Below are 24,766 nucleotides of genomic sequence, written 5' to 3'. Positions count from 1 at the left end.
CCATATTAAATTTAAATGCAACATGTTAATTTGCACTTTCCTCAATTGGCCACTCATGTTAGAAAACTAACAAGCTATAAAGCCATCCTCAAGGCACTTTTTTAACTCCTCTATGTAACTGAGTGCCTAAGCTTCTTCCTCTAGAATAGAAATGGCCTGGAAGAGAGTCTGCACTGAACACTAAAACTTTTGTTAAAAAAAAAAATACATATTTGGGGGTGCCTGGTGGTTCAGTCATTAAGCATCTGGCTTCAGCTCAGGTAACGATCCTAGGTCCTGGGATTGAGCCCCACATTGGGCTCCCTTTTCAGCAGGAAGCCTGCTTCTCCCTCTTCCACTCCTACAGCTTGTGTTCCCTCTCTCTCTGTGTCTCTCTCTGTCAAATAAATAAAATCTTTTAAAAATACATATTTGATTGCCTCTTCATTCTATTTCAAGGAGACCCATGTATGATTATCCTAACTTTTTAACCTTGTACGCTTTCTACCTATATCTGAGCAGTAAAGGAGGACACTTGGCAACTGTGGTCCAGAGAAAAAGGCCACCAGGGATGTGGCCTGGGAAATGGGCATGAAAAATAAGTGTCAGTCTTCTTGTCTGATCTCCCTGACGTTGTAAGAGCTCATATTAATTAAGGAACTCTCAAGAATTACATAAAGCATGTTGCATACATTATTATAGTGAATATTATTATTATCTACCTTAATTTATGAGGAAATAGAGGGACTAAAATGTTAAGCCATTAGCCCAAAGGCACACTTCTTATCAAGCAGTGAAACCAAGATTAAGCCCAAATTCCATGAATTCAGATGCTTACCAATTTCATATATTAATCACTTTAACTAAATACATCATTCACATAGGACTTAATCATGGAAATAAATATATTTTTAAAAATTGACTTTGCATAAGTAACATCAACACTGAATTCAGTGGTTATGCTTCAAATACAAGCCATTATTAGTGTATTACAGCTGCCTTAACATTTGGTTGACAGAAGTAACAGCAAAGATAGTGAACGTTTGTGCTTCTAAGTATATACAAATAAAGCAAACAGAATAAATAACATTTCTACAGCTGCTATCATGGGAACCAGAGAAGAGACACCAAAGTCAGGACTAGTAAGCTATTTACTAACTAATGGCTGGGACATTTTAAATAGGTAGCCTAAATAAATTCTGGTTGATTCAGTAGTTTAGGCAGTGTTCTTGAAAAGTTAGATTAATATCATTGTTGATTTGTTCAATCACACAAGTTGTGGTGAATAATTTTGTTTTAAGAAAATGTGATGATGCTGGTAGAAAAAAGAGGCATATTCTTTTTATGAAGTTGAGTAAGACAGACAACACTTAATACAGAATTGCAAAGAATTCATTTTGCCCTTGATAGTGTATTTTTAGGTACTTGTAGAAATGGAAACTTTAATTTAAAAAGCAATATATTATCCTTTGGCACATTAAGCACCACAAAATTTCACCCCAGTGACTGATCAATGTGGTGATGACTTTTGAAATAAGTTAGTAAATAAATGAAATTAAAGTTACACCCTCAGGAAAAAAAAAAAAAAGTACCCCAAGTTCAGCTTTCCGAGAATTATCTGGTGAAGATAATTAAGTGTATGTGAGTAAAGAAAATTAAATGACATTGGAAATTTTCAAAGTAAGAACACTACTATCTTATCCCTTGTTCGTTCTATCTGCCCAATTATCTGTGTTTACTAATAAAATGCACAGTATTTTCAACGGATGAAATGCAAAAACATGTCATCAACAGTTGTTATCACATCAAATATGTAAATAAATGTCCATAGCATATCCGTTTGTATGTGTGTTGTATGTATGTTCACGTATGTATTTTAAAAGTAATTATTAGTACTTATCAAAAAATAGATTCTATGTGAGTGCCATATGATGAAAGGTCCTCTGCACCCTTGTTGCACCTACGGCTCCCATTTAAGTCAAACGCTCAGCTGCACTTCTTTGTAAGTGGGAAGCTGTACCTTAGGTTTGATGTCCAGAAGGATTTCCTCCGACCTGATGTGCCATAGACTGTTGACTGACCAAAAGTTACATTTAATATGAGGAAGGCCAGTGGCTTTATGAGAAAGGCTGGTTTAGAATCTCTGTTAACTGACCCAAACAAATCTCTCTTTTGGGGTTTGATTAACATAAGACATACAAAGAAATTTTGCAGGCAGTTGAGTGAAGCAAAACCCAGATCATACACATGAAGTACTCAGAACAAACTGTTTCACAGTAGAAACCAAAAATAAAGAGTTTTCTCACATTTATGAAAGGTAAGTTAAAAAAAAAAAAGGTAGGAACATGAGAAACAGATGGAGTAGATACTACAGCAGCCAAAAGACATGAGTTGAGTCGTGAGTTATTTTGGTGCCATTAGACCTGACCCAGTATCATAAATTTCTCACTTAATCTTGATGCTTTCGTTTTATTTGTTGAAGAATTTTTGTGCATTTTTTCTTTACTGCACAGTTTATAATAAAAGGCCTATACCAGTAAGAGTAAGCTAAACATATTCCTGTTGCTTCATATCAGAGTCAAACTAACACAATATGAACATATATATACTTAAAAAAACAGAAATGTACATAGGTACACAAAATTTTATTTAGCAATTTATATCCCTTTCTTTTCATCCTAAATTGCTTGTAGAGCACCTATTTTATGTTGCTCATTCTTTCTGATTTTGGAAACAGCTTTGAGGCTCTTTGAGAAGTTAGAGACCACAGTTTTTATTTATTTATTTATTTTACAAAAAAAGGGTAAACAATTGTTTCTCCCTACCAGATATTTCTGTTTATAGAAACAGTATAGAAGTTTATATCCATCCATTCCATACGTCTCCTAGAACGTGGTATTCTTCCTGAAATTTTAGGACTGTTTCTGCTGGAGAAAGGAAAGCCATTTAGGGGAATATTATGGAGCTTCATCTTTTCTTCATGGCAAAGAAGAACAGCTCTTTTGATGGGAGAAACAAAAAACAATGTGAAAGCAAAGAGCAGAATGAACCTGACCAATGCGAACTGGCCCAGGGAATTCAGACATATGGATGCTCTGACAAGTTCTCAGGAGACTTAGCATTCTGCTTGTGTTCTCATCTACTCACAAGCTAACACGTCAAGGACACCCCTCCTGGATTCGTGGAACTAGCACAATCCTGCAATTGTATAAAGTGACATCATGGGAAAATGTTCTAAGAACAGTGTTTATAAAGCCTACTATTTGGAAAGTATTTATGTCCTCAAAAGTCATCTAGACCAACCTTCTCATTTTCAACTGGAGAAACTTAAGGCCCAGAAACATTCAGTCATTAGCTCAAGGTCACAGAGTTAGTTAGAATCAGATCTAGGACCACAACTGATTTTTTGATTCCCATTTTAGTTTTCATTTCACTTCCCATATTTTCTTCCACGATGGCATAGATTCAACCTTTCCTGCCTGATGATGGAAATCTTCAACTGATGTTCACAAGGTTTATGTTTGTACTTGATTTAAAATTTGGCCTACAAAGAGACTTACTGCAATACTAATGATTTTATTTAATAAATGCTATTTCAGTAATGAATACTAGGTTATAATGCATCACTTAATGCAATTCCATAAAGAAAATAAAAGCAAATAACAAGCCCTAAGAAGCAACTACTACTATTTATCCCATTTTACAGAAGAAATTGCATTTCAGGGAATTTAAATAAATTACCCTTAGTAACAGAGCTTAAAAGGTAGAAAATTGCGGCTTGTGTGTCTGTCTGATTCGTGAGAACAGCCTCAGTTTATGGTCAGTTTCTCCTTAGTTTACATTTCTACATGTAATCCAGTTTCACTGGTTTAGACTCAAAATATTGCCTTCTTGGTAGATTGGCCATTACTCCTTATACTGAATGTTACTGCCCTTTGTACTTTTCCGCTGCTTGAATTTGAGAGTAGTTTAGAGAAATAGAACAAAAAAAAAAAGAGTCTCTGCCAGAACTAATCCTTATTAGCCTGAAGCTTCCATATCTCTCAGTGTGATCTTTCCTCTGCCTTAAAAGATTTGGTGCATCAATAGTATTCAAGGGGGTTATAGAATCTTTTATATAATTAATAGTATGTCTTCTGAGGAATAAATATAGAGTTTAAAATACAAATTCACATAATACGCTGAAGAAGTGATAACTTGATGTGTTCCAACGCATAAATCCTCCAAAAGGACTGAAGGATTAAATTCGTGACAAAAAGGAGAAAAAGTTTCTTTTTAGAGTTTGTAGTATTGTTTTTCTCTATCTGCAGAAGCAAGTACATGAATAAACAAATAAAAACAACAAATCAATGAAAATATGGCAAAACCAGTTTCAATTATTTCATATTGTCAATCATGCATTCAATTAATATTTTCTGAGCTCTGATATATTAAGAACATTAGGCTAAATGCTGTGGACTATCTGAGGGCTTGGTGTTCTGGGCAACTCACTTCAGAGACTATATATGTCAATTATAGCACAGGCCATGGTGATATGTGTAACAAGAGGAATGTAATGTTTACCGTGCCCCACTAAAGAAACATTACTGTAGATAGAGCAGATAGTCAACTATTATAATCAACCACAATTTGAAGCATTCTTCCATAGTGAACATAGCCATTTAAAGTCCAAAGCTAAGGATAGTAAAAAGTAAAACAAAATGAAATTACATATAACCATGATTTGTTAAGGTATGTGGAATGATTTTTTCCCCTCAGTGTTCTACTATTTTACTTTCTAAAATAACGCATTTCACTTCTAAATGATGTTAAAATGAATAACACTTAATCATAACTCAAAAAGTATTAGGGACACTTTAATAATAACGTAGCTAAACATTCTGGATTTATTAATGCAGTCAGGTAACTATGATTTGTATGGCCTGTAACTTCGAGGTGATTTGCACACTAACAATAGAAATAAAACAATTGTCTGCATAAATAGTGAAAATGAAGTATATTGGTAAAATGTAGATTACTATGTATTGATAATATAATTTCTTCTTACCATCATACAGTATTTCAGATATTCTTGAAATACAGAAAAACTGTGAATTCTAGAAATAGAAGGAATAAAAGTTGCTTGTATTTTTATTGGACTTATTAAAATTATCACATGATTTTTATAAATTAACTGATGGTGTCTACATAGGATACTTATAGATTCAAATATTTTGTTCCAAATATTGCTTGCAGTGATAAACATATTTAACCAAAATTTGTGTGGGTGAGCTTTTCTAAATTCAAAAATAACTAATTTTCTGATAATAGTACAAAACAACATTGAATTGATGCCTTTCTATTTATCTTTCAATTCACATCAACCAGTTAGCAAGTAGGATTTTCTAAAGCAAGGAAAAATTGTAATCAATCAAAGTGAACATATTAACACAACTTGAAATGCATTCTACATGTTCTAAGAATCATTATTTTTTCAGTTATTTTTTTCCCATTTGGAAATACATTTCACTTGTTATTTTGCCTCAGATAAGATTTTTTCTTTCATAATTGCCCTTAGGGATTCTAATCAAAGGGGAATATCATGAGAAATACAGCACGCATTGGAACCACACACATTCAGTGTTCAGACCATTGAAGAAGGAACGCTGAGCAGATAAATAATTAAATACAATAACAGCTGTGTTTATGACATAGGAAGAAAAATGAAAAAGTAATCCTGCTTACTCATTTAATTTTCATTTTCTTAGACCAAATATAAATGTAATTAGAATTCTGTAATGTAGTTTTAGAAATACCATGAAATTCGATGTCAGAGTAACACCTAAATGAGTTATAGACATCAAAAACAAACCTGAATATATGATACACTACATAGTTTTGAATATCCATCCACTCATTTATTCATTCATTTTTCTTATTTACTCAATTTTTCAATATTTACCTGATCCTTTATTGAAAAACATTATACTAGCTATTATGATAAACAGGTACAAAGCAGGAACAAGACATGCCCTCTGAAATGAAATAAATCCATTAGCCAGAAATGCTATTGACAGGCTACAAAATGGGGCGCCTGGGCGACTCAGTCAGTTAAGTATCTGCCTTCAGCTCAGGTCATGATCCTAGGTCCTGGGATTGAGCCCTGAGCAGAGAGTCTGCTTCTCCCTTTCCATTTGCTGGTCCCCCACTTGTGCTCTCTCTGTGTCTGTCTCTTTCTCTCTCTTTGTCGAATAAATAAATAAAATCTTTAAAAAAAGAAAGTCTACAAAAATGGACATGACTTTCAAATTTGTTTTGTTAATTAATATTTTATAGTTTGGCCCTGAATTAATTAAACAATTTTATGTTGTTAACCTCTAGATTTACTATCTTGTAACGTCTTGTATTTGGGGTGCCAGATGAAATGTATATTTTAGTATTGGCAATAAATACTTTGAATGGAAAATCTGCTTTTTGCTAGCACTACATGAATAAATAATATAATTTCTTTGACACTCTACTTTTCTGTAAAAAAATAAAGACCACCACGTAGTTTTAAAGAATAGTCACACTTTTTCTGGAATAAAGGATTCAGCAACTTTCCAATCTCCTTTTTCAGAGATGATAATAATAGTGAAAGCCACAGGAGTAAATATTCTCAAATTTACCATGAATGATTTGATGTGTAGTTTCTTATATACTTTGAACAATGGAAGAGGCCTGGCTGGAGTGCTTTAAAGAATTACAGTTTTAGGGGCGACTGGGTGGCTCAGTTGGTTAAGCATCTTCCTTTGGTTCAGGACATGATCCCAGGGATCTGGAATTGAGCCCGGTGTCAGGCTCCCAGCTCTGTAAGGAGCCTGCTTCTCCCTCTGGCCCTCTTCCCTGCTACTTCTCTCTCTCTCTCTCTCTCTCTCTCACTGCTTCTCTTTCCGAAATAAGTAAATAAAATCTTTAAAAAAAGAGAATTGCAGTTTTATATGGATTAAATATGGGAAGGTAAAGAAATAAAAGGGCTTAATCAGCTCTGATAAGGGGTTTATATGAAGGAACAGAAGATGCTGGAGGCTTGGAGGATGAATGTATGAAGCTTTGGAGTGGATTGGAGGCTTGGAGGATGAATGTATGCAGCTTTTAGAAAACAATTAAAGAACTTTAGAAGAAGTCTCTAAGAATGCTAATGAAGTCAGTGACAGAGAACAAGAGATGATAACGGTTTAGTCAATAAAACGAATTTAAATACATTATTTCATTTAAATTCAATAAATTCTAAAAATACAAAAGTCATACTTTATCATCTAAGAAAACTCTTAGGTAAAAGGCATGAAGACAAGAATTGAAAAACAGCTGTAATCTCATCCTTGAAATATGTCCTTCATTAGTATTTTGATGTTTGCTTCTCCTTATTTTTATTCAGCAGAAAAACGTGAGCACATTCTCCTATGTTTTATAAAAAATGGCATCAGTCTTTAGCTACAGTTTGAATTCAGATTGTTTAACTTATTTTTTCCCAACCATTTTTTTTCTTTCTTTTTTTTTTTTAAGAGGCTTAACTTTACTGTGACTGTCCCTTATAATCTTTATTGGAAGGTGGCAATACAGAGGTTTGTGATTTCTGCAGTGTGTATAATGGAAGTTCTAATATCAATTCTTATATTAACCAAAAAAAAACAAAAAAACCTCTTCATTTTAGTATTCTAACTCAGTTTGTTAAAGTTCCGAATTGTTAGTTTGCACTACAAATTGGCCTAAACTAATTTGTTTTTCAGATTTATGAGACTTTTTGAGTAACCATTAGTAGCTTGCAGTAAGTTTAAGCTGAACATTTTCTCTTCAAAAACTTACCCCTACAAGGGATGTTACAATAAAAAGTCTGAGATCAAATTTTGTCACACTTAGAAGCAAGCAATCATGTATGAACACATGAACACCTACACACATGAATGCAACCTTTTCTGCAAAACCTGGTAAAGCCTCTATTCTCTGCTTTTTAGGCAATCAGCTAAGTTCCTTGCCTGGTAAGTCTTTTTTCAGGATTACTTATCCTTTGGAGAGAATCAGATTATAAAATTATCTATTCTAACAAAGAAGGGATAGGATTAGAAGGTTTGTATTCCATTCCAAACTGGACGGTTAAGTACACTAGATTCTTTCACTTTTCTTATCAGAATGGAAATTTCTACTAATATTTCTTCATTATCTGAATAGTTTTACCACTGCTTATTTTACCAGTGAAAGATCATTTCTAATAATCATTGTGCTAATTTATGAGCCCTTTAATATTGAGTGGATATAAAGGGAGTTCTAATATTTACAATTTATAATTTGGTTTTTTTAAATGCCATATCAGACCAGTATGGCAATAATCTGTATCTGTATTTATCATTATTTATATCTTTATATTTATATATAGACATATGTCCTTAATATTGAAATATTTTATATTGAATTATAGATAACATAAGACTTATTGTTCAGTTTTGGTCCTTTAGGCTAGTTGACACTTTCACTTCAAATAGTCATTGTTGTCATATACAAAGTTATACTCTTCCTGTGACTTCCCAAGAATATTTTAGTTTGTACAAGACAAATTCTACTCCCTGAGATTTTTATTAATGTGGCATCTTATATCCACCTTTCCATGAACATTGTTCAGCAAACCAAGATCCCTATTTAGAAGAACTCTTGTCTAGCTGCTGGGCATACTCTTGTTGGACAGCCCCCAGTTGTAAGCTATTTCAAGAGGCACCTGGGGACAGCCACCTTAGCCAATGGCACACTGCCTTCCTGGGGTGCACATTCTAACTATAGAGCAAAGCTAGGGGTTGGCTGACACAGTCATTGCACCTCACTGTTGTTCAATTTCTCCATCTAGACAAATTCTGCTTCTTTCTTCTCTCTTCTATAGGTGTTGATCCCATGGACAATCCATATTTTTATCTTTCCATGTAACTTTCCATGTAAATCTATGATCTGCTACTTTGCCATCGTTGCATGTTCATAAACCAATGCATGAAGTTAAAACTGTCACTTCAGTTATAGTATATTAGCATCTGGTTTCCCTATAGTGTTCCATGTCCTTCTCCTGTAAGCTTCCATATTTTTCTACTGGGATCAATGCAGAGGTTTATTTTTATAGATTTATTTATTTATTTTAGAGGAGGGGGAGAGGTAGAGGGAGAGGAAGAGACAATCCCAAGCAGAGTCCTCACTGAGCCCCACACAGGCTACTTTCCACTACTTCAAGATCACGACCTTCAATGAAACCAAGAGTCTGACACTCAACCAAATGTGCCACCCAGATGCCCCTCAACACAGAGCTTTTTGGAAGCTGGGATAATTTCTTTTTCCCTTCCCTGATGGCTTACTGTAAGCTTCTGTTATAGCCAGTTATGTACTTTTTAAATTTAATTCTAACATTATTATTATTATTTCTATTTTGGAGATATGTAAAGAAGTTAAAAATTTTTTTGCAGATCATCCAGTAAGTTAATATCTGACCTGGAATAATTTTGTATAGAATATATGTTAATGATTAAGAAGTCATAAAATCAATTCAAATATTTTTGTGCATGTGCACACACATATATTCACACCACACAACCACAATACACAAAATATAATATAATGCACATGCATATACATATACATGTACAGGTACACATACAGGTGTACATTTGTATGTGTTCAAGATACAGGAGTTTTCAAGGAATGTCAATTTTTTCCACATAATTTTAGAATTAACTGATACAAAAACAGAGATAAGATTAGAATATTGACTTTATTAGTGATACATGTTAGATTGAAATATATGTCTCAGATATACACTAAATGGATTTTCTAACCCATTAAAAAATGATGGACAGCAGACTAGGCCGTCTATTCCACACAGGTCAACTTTCTTAAAAGAAAATGAGAACAGAGCTGAACTGATCTGAGCATTCTGACTCTCAGAGTTTGAGTCCAAGGAAGTTTCTTTACATGGAACATAAGGAGTCAAGTATAATTGTATGTTTTTGTGTATGTACATGCATGTATTTTTATAGACATAAAACTCCTCCCAATGTTTTCAGCATTCTCCATTTTGTTTCAAGATTTCTTATTAATATAGTTTGATGTAGCCTAACTAAAAGGGTTTTGTTAGCATAAGAATGTATATATATTACTTTATGAAACATCTAAATCTTGTCTTTTTTTAGTGTTAATTATGTGAATTCACAGTATCCTTAAAAGATGTTACAAACCACTTCTCTTGGTTATAAACAGATTAAAGTTAAAAGAATTTCAGTGAATAACATGATGGCTTTTGTTCATGACCACAGATTTTAAAAAGCAAAATGATCTTTGAACAAAAGTAATTGAAAAGATAAAACCTGATTAATTCACACAATGGGTTTCGGTGAACTGTGACTATATTAACATCAACATATATATTTATTCCTCAACAATTATTGATTCTCTACTATATGCCAGATACTTTAGTAATTACTAAGAAGACAAGAGTAAAGCATATAATGAGCTATGTTACATAAATAAAGGATTATAATATAATCTGGTAAATGCTGAGAAGATTCATCTCAACAATGCTTATTTCCTATTATGTTATAAAAGGAAAGTAGTCTACATCTTTCTGAACAAGGGGAGTTTTGAAATGAACATGACCATAATCTTTCCACCCCTCACTCTTCTGGAAAGTAGTAGCAATACTAATCTGAATGATTAGAATCTAGGATGCTCACTGGGACATGTTTTTAATCAGGAGATAGGACCACTGACTTGTAAGGTCATGGGATCTATTACATTAACTCTTCTGCCAGAAACTGGGTATTAATCAAATGTTCAATACTCTAAGGCACTGGATAGTAGCTAATTGGACTGAATCAACCACACAGAGTGACCTCATCCCACTCCTTATGGTCTACTTTAGGCATGGAGTAACATGCTGTGGTCTTTGACCTGTTTTATTAAGAAGCACTGTAGGCTTAGGGTTTATTGAAAAATTTCCTGTGTGATAATAGAGCCAATAGTTTGGGTTATTGGATTTCATCTTTTTCTTTTCTCTTTATATTTTATTAGTTAGAAGGGGTCATGATTTCCAAGGGAAAAAAATGTGTAGTGATGAATGTTAAGTAGACTTATTGTGATGATTATTTCATTATATAGAAAAATATTAAATTATGTTGTACACCTGAAACTAATAAAATGTTATATGTCAATTATATCTCAAAAGAAAAGAGAGCATGGATGATTTGTATCTCAAATTACAACATATCAGGGGACAGCAGGTACTCAGTGGGTACCCCAGTGTGTCTCTTATTTTAAGTAAGGTCCCCCCCCACCCCGAAGAATCTCAGCTTTGAGAGCCAGAAGTATCTGGAAATGATTACAGACCTTAAATGACAGGCAAGTTATTTTTAATTTCAATGATAAGAATTAACATTCATCAAATGCTTACCATTGGCCATAGGTATTACTTATTACCTATTACCATAGGTTTTATGCTAAATGCTTTACATAAAATATATCATTTACTTCTCATAGTACCTGAATAAAGATAATAATATTAGCAGTAACATTTTAACAAATATTTCAAATGTCCTAAAACTATTCCAAGTGATATACATAAACTATCACATTTACTTCCCAGGAGAACTCTATGATGTACCTGAACACTATTATTATTTCCATCTAACAGATGAGATACTGGAGGCATAAGATATTAAATAAATTGCCAAAAATCACACAGATATTACTTCTAATATATTCTGATACCAAAGACTCTATTATAGAATATGATTCATTATAAACTCTCATGAACAGAAAACTGTAGTGTGATAGTTAATCTTAGCTTTTGAAATGTCAGTGAGAAAACCAGGAAGTATCAGAGAATGGAGAAAAGCAGGAAACTACTTGGAGAACTGGAAGGCCAAACTAGTCTTATGTGAAAGGAAACAGAAATGGAACCAGAATAATATATCTGGAACTAACAGCTTTCAAATGTGGAACGAGGAAAGAGGAAGATATTTTATTCATGACAAAATCAGTGAGGATTACTCGGGCTCAGAGAACTCTAACAGAGGGAAAAAGGAAGATCTCAGAGGGTAAACAAAACTGTTTCCCAGAGGGAAGTCCTCTCCAAAAAGTTTTTGAGAAACTATTTCTTAAAGCTAAGATAGGAAGTCAGCAATAGAAAAACAAAGAAATTCTATTACATGACTAAGATAGTTACATTTGGTATTTATATCAGATTCAAGTGGATCTGTGAAGGAAAGACTGGGAATTCCAGGTAGACTTTCTCAAACAATGATCAGTAAGTATAGAAGTTGTTGATAGAAACACACATTTAAAAAGCACAAGGTGGGGGCACCTGGGTGGCTCAGTGGGCTGGGGCCTCTGCCTTCGGCTTGGGTCGTGATCTCGGGGTGCTGGGATCGAGCCTGCGTCGTCGGGCTCTCTGCTCCGCAGGGAGCCTGCTTCCTCCTGCCTCTCTGCCTAGTTGTGATTTCTCTCTGTCAAATAAATAAAATATTAAAAAAAAAAAAAGCACAAGGTGAACAGACAACTATGTAACAAGTTCCAAAACTAAGTTAAAATTTGGACTGATGGAAGTGTTCCCAGTGTAGACATATACTACAAAGTCAGGTATTAATGTTGGGATTTTTTTCACTAATAGACACTTTGTGTTGGCTTTGATATCATATTTTATGTTACAGAAAATTTATTAAGCTATTTTTGACTTAATGTATTATCAAAGCTTGTGATTTTCTCCTAAATAATTAAGAAGAAATATCCTCACCTTCAAGAGTTCTGTATAGTTAACAAATGTATAGATTAAAGTGGGTCTAAGGGAGAGGAGAGGGCAGTACTCAATGTGTAAGAGCAGATGAAATGAACCTGATAAAGCAATAGAGATAATAGAGGCTACAAACCTATTAGATACAGAACCTATCAGGTGTAGAACATCTGTTCTATATTTGGACAGGCGTTCCCCAGAGAAACAGAATTAGTAAGTATTTTTATATAATACATATATAAATACATATAATAAATGTTTATATTAAAATAACATTTATTTATAATGTTTATATAAATATTTATAATACTTAATATACATTAAAAGAAATTTATTATGACAAATTAGCTCATGCATTTATGGAGACAGAAGTCCCATAGTGTTCCAAGCAAGCTAGACACCCAGGAAAGCTAGTGGTATAATTCAGTTCAAGTCCAAAGCCCTAAGAATTAGGGAACCTGAGGATTTAAATCCCAGTCGAAAGATGAGAAGATGAGTTGAGACGTACTCATTCAAGCAGGTAAGCAGGAAGGAAAAAATAAATGAGTAAATTCCTCCTTCCTCTGCTTTTGTTCTGTTCAGGCTTTCAAAAGATTTTATAATGCCCACCCAATTGGAGAGGGTGTTCTATTTTGCTGTTACCAATTCAAATGCTAATATTAAGAAATGAGCTCAGAATCACTCAAAACTGATCTGGGCACCTCATGTGCAGTGAAGTTGACACATAAAATTCACTAGTGTTATCAGTATTAGTATTAGTTGTTGCTACAGCAATATTGTTTAGCAACTATTCCAAATCTCAGCGGCTTACAATACAATCATCCATTCTATGGGTTAATTGTGATTCCCTTGACATATGTGGATCCATTGCCTTGCACTAGACTACAACTTATTTTGCCCTGAGCCTACACTGAAGTGGCTATCTTGGACATATGCTTCTCATAGCATAAAACTGGATCACAAACCTATTCAAGGACTTTATTTGGAAAACCTGTATTAACATTGCATTAGTCAAAGCCAGACAAATATCCAAGCCCAATATCAATGGGATAAGGGTATACCCTCTACTGAGTGGGAGAAAGAAAAACAACTTATTTACTAAGCAATGATCTAATAGGTTGAAAATGATTACATATAAAGAAGATATGATATTATAATTTTATATATATATATCAATTAATATGAAATATCACTCAGCCATCAAAAAAAATGACATCTTGCCACTTGCAATGATGTGGATAGAGCTAGAGTGTATTATGCTAAGTGAAACAACTCAGAGAAAGACAAATACCATATGATGTCACTCATATGTGGAATTTAAGAAACAAGATAGATGAACATAGGGGATGGAAAGAAAAATAAAATAGAGAGGGAAACAAGCCATAAGAGACTCTTACCTATAGAGAACAAACTGAGGGCTGTTGGAGGGAGAGGGATGGGCTAAATGGGTGATGGGTATTAAGAAGGACACTTGTTTTTTGAGCACTGGGTGTTGTATGTAAGTGATAAATTATTAAATTCTACTCCTGAAACCAAAATTACACTATATGTTAACTAACTATAATTTAAATAAAAATTTGAAAAAATAATGATTACATTTCAAGGGTTCTGAGATCATGACTTTTTTAGGTTGAATAAATGTTCTTGATTAGAGGGGCCCATCTCTCAGAAGACAGAGTCAGTGGAGCCAGTACAAATCATATTAACTTGAAAATAGAGTTACAGAGAAAAGCAATAGACCTACTAATATTAACAAATTGATGTGGGCAAGACTAGTTAATTCTCAGGTTTCTTAGTTCTAGTAAATCCCTGTTGCATGGAAATCATACAGTATTTGGAGTGTGTTAATAACTTTGTTCTGTGGGCTTTAAATTTTACCCATTTCTTCAGTTAGTTTAACAGACCATACCCTGCAGAAAATGAGGATATTGTTTGAATGACAGCGGAAAACACAAGAAATAAATGAGGATGCAATTAATGGAAGGCAGTTTATATGAGAAATGAAGCTGGGTTGTGATGGCATTGACCAGGTTTCTGGGAACTTAGAATCAATACAAATTGATAAGTTTTAGAGATCTGAAGAAATGCAATACAAACATCTATCTATTTAGTAAGTGCTGATTTATATACTTGCTTACATTAAAACTAACTTTCCTTCATTAAATACACATATGAAAATGGGAAGAGAATTCAAAGAGAAGAAGAAAATGGTATTTGTAGCATATGTTTGAAAGAAAGAGAAAGAAAGAAAAAAGGAAAATTAATATCTAGAATATATCAGAACATCTCCATTATGGGGAAAAAAAAGTTAAACAACCAAAGTCAAAGATTTAAAAAAAAAAAAAACTTAACATGCAACCTATGTTGTATATACACACATGAGTATGTGCTCACACACAAACATACACAGTTAAGAAAGTGAATAACAATTTGAAAATATATCAATTCTTTAGTAATTTTAAAGTTGCAAACTAAACCTTAGTGAAATAGCATTTTATACTGGTCAGATTGAGAAAAATATAAAAGCCTAAGATTGCAAAGTGTTGGCAAAGATGTTAACTAATAGGAAATTTGCTACATTTTTGTGGAAATTTTTACAACCATTTTTAGAAAATTATGTGGCATTATCTAGAAAATTTGAAAGTGAATATAATATATAGCCCAGAAATTCCACTCTTAGGTATATGCCATAGACATGTACTGTCTAATACAATAGCCAGAGTTACACATGGTGATTTAAATTTAAATAAAATCAAGCTAAAAATTCAGTTATATTAACTATATTTTCAGTGTTATATGTCCATATATGACTAGCAGTTACTATTTTGGACTTAGCAGATGAGAACATTTACATCATATGAACACTAAGAAAACATTTACAAAGGTAAACTTTGTGATAGCCATAAACTGGAAATAACTCATAGGTCCAACAATTTTAGAATGACTAAGATAATTGTGCTATAGGCATACAATTCAATGGCACAAAGAATATAAAAGAATTAAAGCTATACCCACACAGTGGATAAATATTAAATGAAAACAGTTGATAATGTTTCTGCTTGTGTAAAAGTCAACCAAAACCCAAAAAGTAAGAACCAAAATTATATTATACTGATTGTATAGAAACCTATACACACATAGAAAATCATAATGAAAGTCAAGGAAATTACACACCTAGATATGTACACACATGCACACATACACACACAGAGGGTGGGGGACAGAGAATGAATGAATGAATATGAAAGGGGTCTATATTATCCTAAATATTTCCTAAATTTCCAGAACTATAAGGCAACATCTGGGATAAGGAAGGAGGGAAAAATGAAAAGTTTCATCAGATATATAACATTTAAGAAAAGATAAAAATATTCAAGTAAACACATCTATTAGGAATTTGTAAATTTCAGGCTGAAAACACAAAGATGGGTTTGGGCTAAAATCATAAATTTAAGAATCAGCCATGTGGGGATAACAGTTGAAGCTGAGAGTTTAGGTGAGAGTCTTGGGAACGAGGCTACAGGGAGAACGAAAAGTAAAAGAAGAGAAAAGGAGAAGGAAGAAGAAAGTTAAAAGAAGAAAGGCAAAAGAAAAGAAAAGAAAGAAAGAGAGAGAGAGAAAGGAAAGGGAAGGGAAGGGAGGGAAAGAGAGGGGAGGGGAGGGGAGGGGAAGGGAAGAGAAGGAAAGGGAAGGAAAGGAAGATCTTCTCTATTGGCCGTGTAGCAGTTTGCCCAAAGCAATTTACCCTGCATGCATTCTGTTGTGTAGGGCCATAAATTTCCCATATTGCAGTGGAATAAATTAATCTGAATTTCCCCTGATTCTGAAAAGAAATCCTGGCATTAAACCTCTGCATGTTCAACTTTTACCTATTTTATAGACAACAAAACAAAACAATAAAACTTCCTTGTCTTTGAAATGCCCGTTGAAACTTTTTTACCGCTCCTTGGCCTAAATCAGGCAAGTTGATAAGCTCATTCTCTATTTTCTCTTTGTAGCAATGGGTACAGATTGGAATCCTAAATCTATTGTGTGCATATGGCTGTTTTATTCTCCATTAAATTCTACAAAAGTAAGAAACATGTCATTTTAACTCACCATTCAATTTCTAATTCATATGCAGAGGAGGCAAAACCATGTATTTATTGAGGATGACTGACTGACTGCCTGAATGGATGAATGAATGAATGAATTGAAACCGTATTCATTTGTACTTAACACGTGCCTCTGCATCAGGTGTATAAATTAAGGGCAGGGATGGAATGAAGTAGACATTTCCTTTACTTCTGAGATCTTCTAGACATTTTCCATTATCACATACATGAGACAAAAATCCTCCTTCTACAGGATAGAACAAGGATCATAAATGCACAAATATCAAAAAGAAAAAGACCAAGTCTGGCTAAACTTGTAAACTATCAATAAATTCAAGTCAGCAGTCCTTGTCTCTTGTTTCTTCATCCCTTCTCCACATTTCAATGGTGAAATATTCAGTCTCCAGTTTTCTTGAATGTAATTCTACCCACTGGTTCTTATAAAATATCTGACAGTAACTTCAAGTGAATTTATTTCAAAGTACTATCATTCCTAAAGACATATTACCTTGTATCTTTAATTGTAGGATAGATGATATTAAAACTATCAAGCTTCTATATGTAGGTTTTAAGTTCACACAAAGGATTCTCTAGAAATTAGGAAAGATGGCGTAGATACTCTTGAATTCATTCATTCATTATTTTGTCAAAATAGATTCTGTAACGAATAGATATGGGTCTTAGAATTTTGGAAATTTCTTTTTTTTCTTCCCTTTGTATTTTGAGGGTAAATGTTGTTAAATGCTGTCCTAAGCTCTAATCATTAAAGATTTTACACAGTTAAATGTGAGGATTAGGTATTTACCAATTCCCAGATTTAGATATTAATCCAGGATGTACATGAATTGAAATTGGCATATACATGCTTTCAACTTTACCAGATGTTCTGAGAAATCTTTGGAAACTTAGGGATTACTACCAGCATATTGATTTGATGGAACCCATTTGGCTTGCTCTGTCAGACTGAATGATTTACTCAGCAATACTTGACACAAAGAAAGACAGAAAAAATTATATTGGTGTACACTGCATGTCTTTACTTTGTGTTCAATTCTTCTAAGATCAGATGATTTTTGAGTAGTGCATTTCTGACTTCAATTTTGGGAAAAATATAGAATTCAAAATAAGATTTTTTTCTTTGAGATTATAAATTCACTTAAAGTTTTCAGAACTCTATTACCAATTTGATGGAAAGACATTTAGAATTTTATACAAGTCTGAGTAAGATTATGACTGGATGGGTAGGCTTTTTATTATTATTATTTTATTTTTCAGGAACATCCCAGAAACATTTCCACAAATGCTAGTAAACATTGAGCAGTCAGATAAAGTTGACTAGTAAGAGAATCAATTATGTAAATAAAAAAACAAGATAGACTAATCAATTGCTGTATTTGTCTGTTGTGAAGTTTCAGAAAGATATGTGGACGTTTTCTTAGACACTGGATAAGACAGTGAAGGTAAGTCATGAACTGCAATGTTACATCCTAAAGAGGAATCATATCACTTGGTGACCTTTCGGAGTCATTGGCCTTTGCGTGTCAGTGAGGCTTGAGCTGGGGTCCTGTGCCGAGATGCTTCAAAGCCTTGTTAAAAATATTTGGGTCCCCATGAAGTCCTACTATGCCCAAGCGTACCAGCAGATTCAAGTAGGAATGGGGTTATGGGCTTTATCGTTTATAAAATCAAGACTGCTGATAAAAGAAATAAAGCCTTGAAAGCTTTGAATTCTGCACCTGATCACAATCATCATTAATCAGCCTTACTCGGAGTACACATCAGATGGAATGTCAGTCTGCATGCAAATCTCAACAAGCGCCATTAGAGCTTGTTCCCATCATGAAGCATTGCTGTATACTTGATGTGTTGTTTCCTTTGTGGCATGGATAAATGTACCTTGAGGTGAAAAAAAAAAAAAAAAGGAAAGGAGAGAAAGACAGAAAAAAAGGAAAAAAAAAAAAGAGGAATCATATCAATATTGTGGGCAATAGCCTGGAAGTTTGCTTCTAGGAGACCTTTGTAAACTATTGGATCAAGTTTTAGGTTCCTTTAATACTGAAATTTCTCATTGTATGGTTATCAGGGGCAACAGGAAATTTCAAGAGAATCAGAGATATGTTTTTTTACTAAGTATTTTGACCCTTTCTTAATCACAGATAATTGACCTAAAGTGTTATGCCAGCACCAGAAGTGAATAGAATACAGGATTTTCTAGTAATCCTGATGTTTGATAATTGTCTGTTTACGCATTTTGTTTGTATATTTATTTCTAATTTATCTTTTTGTTTCTGAAAATGATTTGAGGTAACATAAACTTAAAAAAGCAACTTTATAAAAAAGAAGTCTGGAGGAGAGAATAGAAAATTGAAGTAAAAGGTTTATTCTGAGATTGCTGGTATACAAATTAAGATGGAAAAAAATGATGGGTTTATATAACATAAAGAAGTCTGTCAGCTACTTAAATGAGATCATTATTTTCCAGAAATGTCAAGGAAAAAGGTTTCAAATAAAAGTTTACATACAAATTTTACTAACAGTGTTTTTAATAATGTTGTTATATAAGATGAAATTTTTAAGTGGTCTCAGTATGTTAAATTCAATGCAACTGATCTTCAATTTATTGTGGATGTCTCTGTATATTTGCAATGCCTTTTTTTTTTTTTTTTAAGATTTTACTTATTTATTTGACAGAGAGAGAGTGAATACAAACCAGGGGAGCCATAGAGGGGAAGGGGGAAGCAGGCTCCCCCTAGGTAGGGAGTCTGATGTGGGGCTCCATCCCAGAGCCCTAGGATCATGACCAGAGCTGAAGTCAGATGCTTAACCAACTGAGCCACCCAGGTGCCCCTACAATGTCTTTTTTTTTATTGTAAGTTAGTTGGGTGGAAGGAAAATAGGTATTATTTCCCTTCATTCTGTCTCCAGACCACAAAATATATTGGAGAATATTAAATACATTCCTAGAGCCTAAAATTATAGAGTGAAGGAGGTGATAAAACATTGGAAGTGTTCATTTCCTTTTTATGCCAGTTGTTGAAAACTGTTTACACAATGCTTGGGAGTGCTTCCTTACGGATATGTTAAATTATTGGTTATGTAGGAAATTTTCATTGGGTCTACTAGGAGGTACCTATTACCAGAAAGTAAACCATGGTTGCAATAATAGTAAGTTTTCTTGACTTTATTTATAAGAAGTGATAAAAAAGAAAGCTCCATTTGGAATTGTTAACAGCAAATCCCATAGTAATCTTCTGAAAATTGCAAGTAATTTCATTTTTAATGATAGTAACTAAACTGGAACACTCATCAGTTTAGTTTCTTTAGGTACATCTAAATCAATTTTTAATATTATAGTCAATTATGTGGTTTTGCCAGTTATGTGTTTTTTTTGAAACATGTATAAAGTTTATTTTTAGTACAGGCTTAGATTTACAGAAAAACTGAGCTGATACTAAAGGGTGTTGATACAACTCCTGCCTCCCCTAGTATAGTTTCTACTATCATTAACATTTTAGTGTGGCATATATGTGATAAATAATGAACCAAAGTTGATACATTATTTAAAAAATAGTCTATTCAGAATCCCTTAGTTTTTATCTAACGTCCTTTTTTGTTCCGTGGTCCCATCCATATTATCATATTCCATTCAGTTGTCATGTGTCCTGAGGCTCTGCTGGCCTGTGACAGTTGCTCAGACTTTCCTTGTTGATGACCTTAAAAGTTTTGGTGAATATTTGGTAGATATATATAGGATACACCTCTATTGGAATTTGGCTGATATTTTTTGCACTATTAGTTTGGAGTAATGGGTTTTTAGGAGGAAAAATACAAGGAAAAAAAGTGTTATTCTCATTACATCATATCAAGTGTACATACATTCAAACTAACTTGTCACTGATGAAGTTGACTTTGATCATATGACTGAGGTAGTGTTTGTCAGGTTTTTCCACTGTATAGTAGTTTTATTCCCCCTTTCCAAACTTTTTGGAGGAGAATCAGTATACATAGCCCAGGTTTAAGAAGTGGGAGTTATGTTCCTCCTCTTATAGAGGAGAATGTCTACATAATTTATATGGAATTTGTCTGTACAAGAGATTTTTGTCTTTTCCTCCATTTATTTTTTATTTACTCATTCATTTATTCATGTAAATGTTGATTCGTGATTTTTATTTTATTCTTTGGGTTATAACCCAACATTTTATTTATATGATTATTTTAAAAGTTCTATTTTACCACTGGGAGGTCTTTTAGTTGTCTCCTGTGCTCCATTGACATACCCCAACAAAGTTTTGCTTTGCTTTTTGTTTGTTTGTTTTTGAGAATTTCCTTTCTTTCTGACATTACAAGATACCTCAGGCTCATCTTGTATAGTTCTTGCCAGTCATAGTATCAGCCATTTCCCAAGGAATCCTGAATGTCTTATTGGAAAATTGAAACCATATCAGAGTGCTAAATGTGCCTATTGCTACTACAGTGTCATTTATTTTAGGCACTCTCAACTGAAAAAGCAAAGAAATATATGTAATTATACTAACATGTGTATATACACATATCTATAATTATTTCTCTATATACACATTTGTATCCACGTTAAACATTAGTTCTTACTAATGTGTATAATTCTAATCCATTATCACCTCTATCATTTGGTCTACTTTTGCAGAGCTAGAAATTTTCTTGCCAACAATAAAACACCCGGCTCCCATTTATACACTATCCATTTACTTAATACTCAATTCCTGTTTACTTGCATAACAGTATCATAATTTTTAACCTGTACTATCCTAAGAATCAATTTTTTCTTATTTTTCTCTTCTCAGCAATATTAATCAATTAGATCTAATTAACATTTATAAAACATTTAATCCAATAATAGCAGAATATACCATCTTCTCAACCTAATATATAATATTCACCAAGATAAAACACATTCCAAGCTATAAAACATACTGAAATTTTTAAAGTTTTTAGTTTTAATCATCGAGTGCTCATCATGACAAATGCACTCCTTAATTCACATCATCGTTTTTACCCAGTCCGCCCACCTACCTCCCATCTGGTAACCATAATTTTGTTCTCTGTTATTAAGAATCTGTTTCTTGGTTTCTCTCTCTCTTTTTATTTCCCCCTTGATCCTTTTTTTCCCCTTAAATTCCATATATGAGTGAAATCATATGGTATTTATCTTTCTCTGACTGACTTATTTCACTTAGTATTATACTCTCTAACCCCTGGCCATGTTGTTGCAAATGGCAATATTTGATTATTTTTATGCCTGAATAATACTTCATTATCTGTCTATATCTATATCTATATCATCTATATCTATATCTATCTATATCCATACCTATCTATATCATATCTATCTATCTATATATCTCAGAACTTCTTTATCCATTCAACAATCTATGGACACTTGGCCTGCTTCCATATCTTGGCTATTGTAAATAATGCTGCTATAGATACAGGAGTTCATGTATCTCTTTGAATTAATGTTTTTGTATTTTTTGGGTAAATACCCATTAGTGTGATTGCTGGATTGTAGGATGATCTATTTTTAGATTTTTGAGGCACTTTCTTGCTGCTTTCCAGAGTGGCTGCACCAGTTTGCCTTCTCACAAATAGTGCAAAGATGGTTCCCCTTTCTCCAGATCATCACCACTGCCCTGTTTCTTGTGCTGTTAATTTTAGCCTTTCTGACAGGTGTGAGGTGATATTGTAGTTTTGACTACATATCAACAGATGATAAGCATCTGTTGATATGTCTGTTGGCCATCTAGATGTCTTCGCTGGAGAAATGTCTGTCATGTTGTCTGCCCATTTTTAATTATATTATTAGTTTTTTGGGTGTTGAGTTTTATTAAGTTCTTTTTTTTTTTTAAGATTTTATTTATTTGGCAGAGAAAGACAGTGAGAGAGGAAATACAAGCAGAGGGAGTGGGAGAGGGAGATGTAGGTTTCCCGCTGAGCAGGGGGCCCGATGTGGGCCTCTATCCCAGGACCCTGGATCATGACCTAAGCTGAAGGCAGACACTTAATGACTGAGCCACCCAGGTGCACCAAGTTTTATAAGTTCTTTGTAGCTTTTAGATACTAACTCTTTTTAAGACATATCACTTGCAAGTATCTTCTCCTATTCCATAGGTTGGCTTTAGCTCTCTTGATTAGCTTCTTCCTGTGCAGAAGCTTTTTATTTTAAGGAAGACTCAACAGTTTAATTTTGCTTTGGTTTACCTTGCCTCAAGGGACCTATCTGGAAAATGAAATTTCTATGATTGATGTCAGAGAAATGATTTCTCGTTCTCTCTTCTAGAGATTTTATGGTTTCAGGTCTTACATTTAGATCTTTAATCCATTTTGAATTTATTTTTGTATATGGTATAAAAAAGTAGTCCAGTTTCATTCTTTTGCATGTTGCTGTCCAGTTTTCCCAGCGCTATTTGTTGAAGAGATATCTCTTTCCCATTGTGTATTCTTTCCTGCTTTGTTGAAGACTCGTTGACCATATAGTTGCGGGTCCATTTCTGGGTTTTCTAGTCTGTTTCATTGTTCTACATATCGTTTTTGTGCCAGTACCATACAGTCTTGATGACTACAGCCTCATAATATAGCTTGAAATGCAGATTTGTGATGCCTCCAACTTTGTTTTTCTTTTTCAGAATTGCTTTGGCTATTTGTGGTTCCATACAAATTTTAGAATTATTTGTTCTAACTCTATGAACCATATGAACATATGGTATTTTAATAGGGATTGCATTAGATGTATAAATTGTTTTGGGTAGTGTCACATTTTAACAATATTTGTTCTTCTAATCCATGAGCATGGAATGTCTTTCCATTTCTTTGTATCATCTTCAATTTCTTTCATCAATATTTTAGTTTTCAGAGTACATAGCTCTTACCTCTTTGTTTAAGTTTATTCCCAAGTATCTTACTGCTTTTGGTACAATTATAAATGGGATTATTTCCTTAATTTCTATTTTTGCTGCTTTGCTATTGGTGTATAGAAATGCACCAGATTTCTGTAGATTCATTTTGTATCCTGTGACTTACTGAATTTATTTATAAATTCTAGCAGTTTTTCTTGGACACTTTCAGGTTTTCTCTATATAATATCATGGCACCTGCAAATAATGAAATTTTTACTTCTTTCTTATGGATTTGGAGCCTATTATTTTGTTGTTGTTGTTTGATTGCTATGGCTAGGATTTCCACTACTATGTTGAATAAAACTGGTGATACTGTTTAGATATCCTTGTCGGGAATTAGAGAAAAGGGTCTCAGTCCCCCCCCCATTGAAAATTATATTAGATGTGGATTTTTCATGTATTGGCTTTATTATATTGAGGTATGTTCCCTCTAAACCTCATTTGTTGAGGGTTTTTATCATGAATGGTTGTTATGCTTTGTCAAATGCTTTTTCTTCATCTATTGAAATAAATGGTCATATGGTTTTTATCCTTTCTCTTATTGATGTGACGTATCATATTGATTGATTTGTAAATATTAAACTACCCTTGCCACCCAGCAATAAGTCCCACTTGATCATGGTGTATGATTTCTTAAATGTATTTAAGGATTTAGTTTGTTAGTATTTTGTTGAGGATTTTTGCATGTATGTTCATCAGAGATACTGGGCCATACTCTTTTTTTGTGTGGTGTTTTTCTTAGGTTTTGGTATCAAGGTGATACTAGCTTCATAGAATGAATTGGGGAGTTTTCTTTCCTTTTCTATTCTTTAGAATAGTTGAAGAAAAATAGGTATTAATTCTTCTTTTAAGTATTTGTTAGAATTTTCCTGTGAAGCCATCTGGTCTTGGGCTTCTGTTTGTTGGGAGGTCTTTGATTACTGATTGAATTTCTTTGCTGGTAATCAGTCTTTTCAAATTTTCTATTAGTTTCTAGGAATTTATCCTTTTCT

At 33.4% G+C, this 24,766-nt stretch overlaps 1 pseudogene; it reads left to right on the top strand.

Moving 5' to 3' along the window:
- The first annotated feature begins 18,419 nt into the window (after positions 1–18,419).
- LOC111148811 lies at positions 18,420–18,601 on the top strand (annotated as a pseudogene).
- The last annotated feature ends 6,165 nt before the right edge of the window (positions 18,602–24,766 follow it).

The sequence above is a fragment of the Enhydra lutris genome, unplaced genomic scaffold (assembly GCF_002288905.1).
Source record: "Enhydra lutris kenyoni isolate GAN:26980312 unplaced genomic scaffold, ASM228890v2 scaffoldscaffold21, whole genome shotgun sequence".
Lineage (NCBI taxonomy): Eukaryota > Metazoa > Chordata > Mammalia > Carnivora > Mustelidae > Enhydra > Enhydra lutris.
Note: the sequence above shows the minus strand (reverse complement) of the source record. Positions and strands in the feature narration are given on the sequence as shown.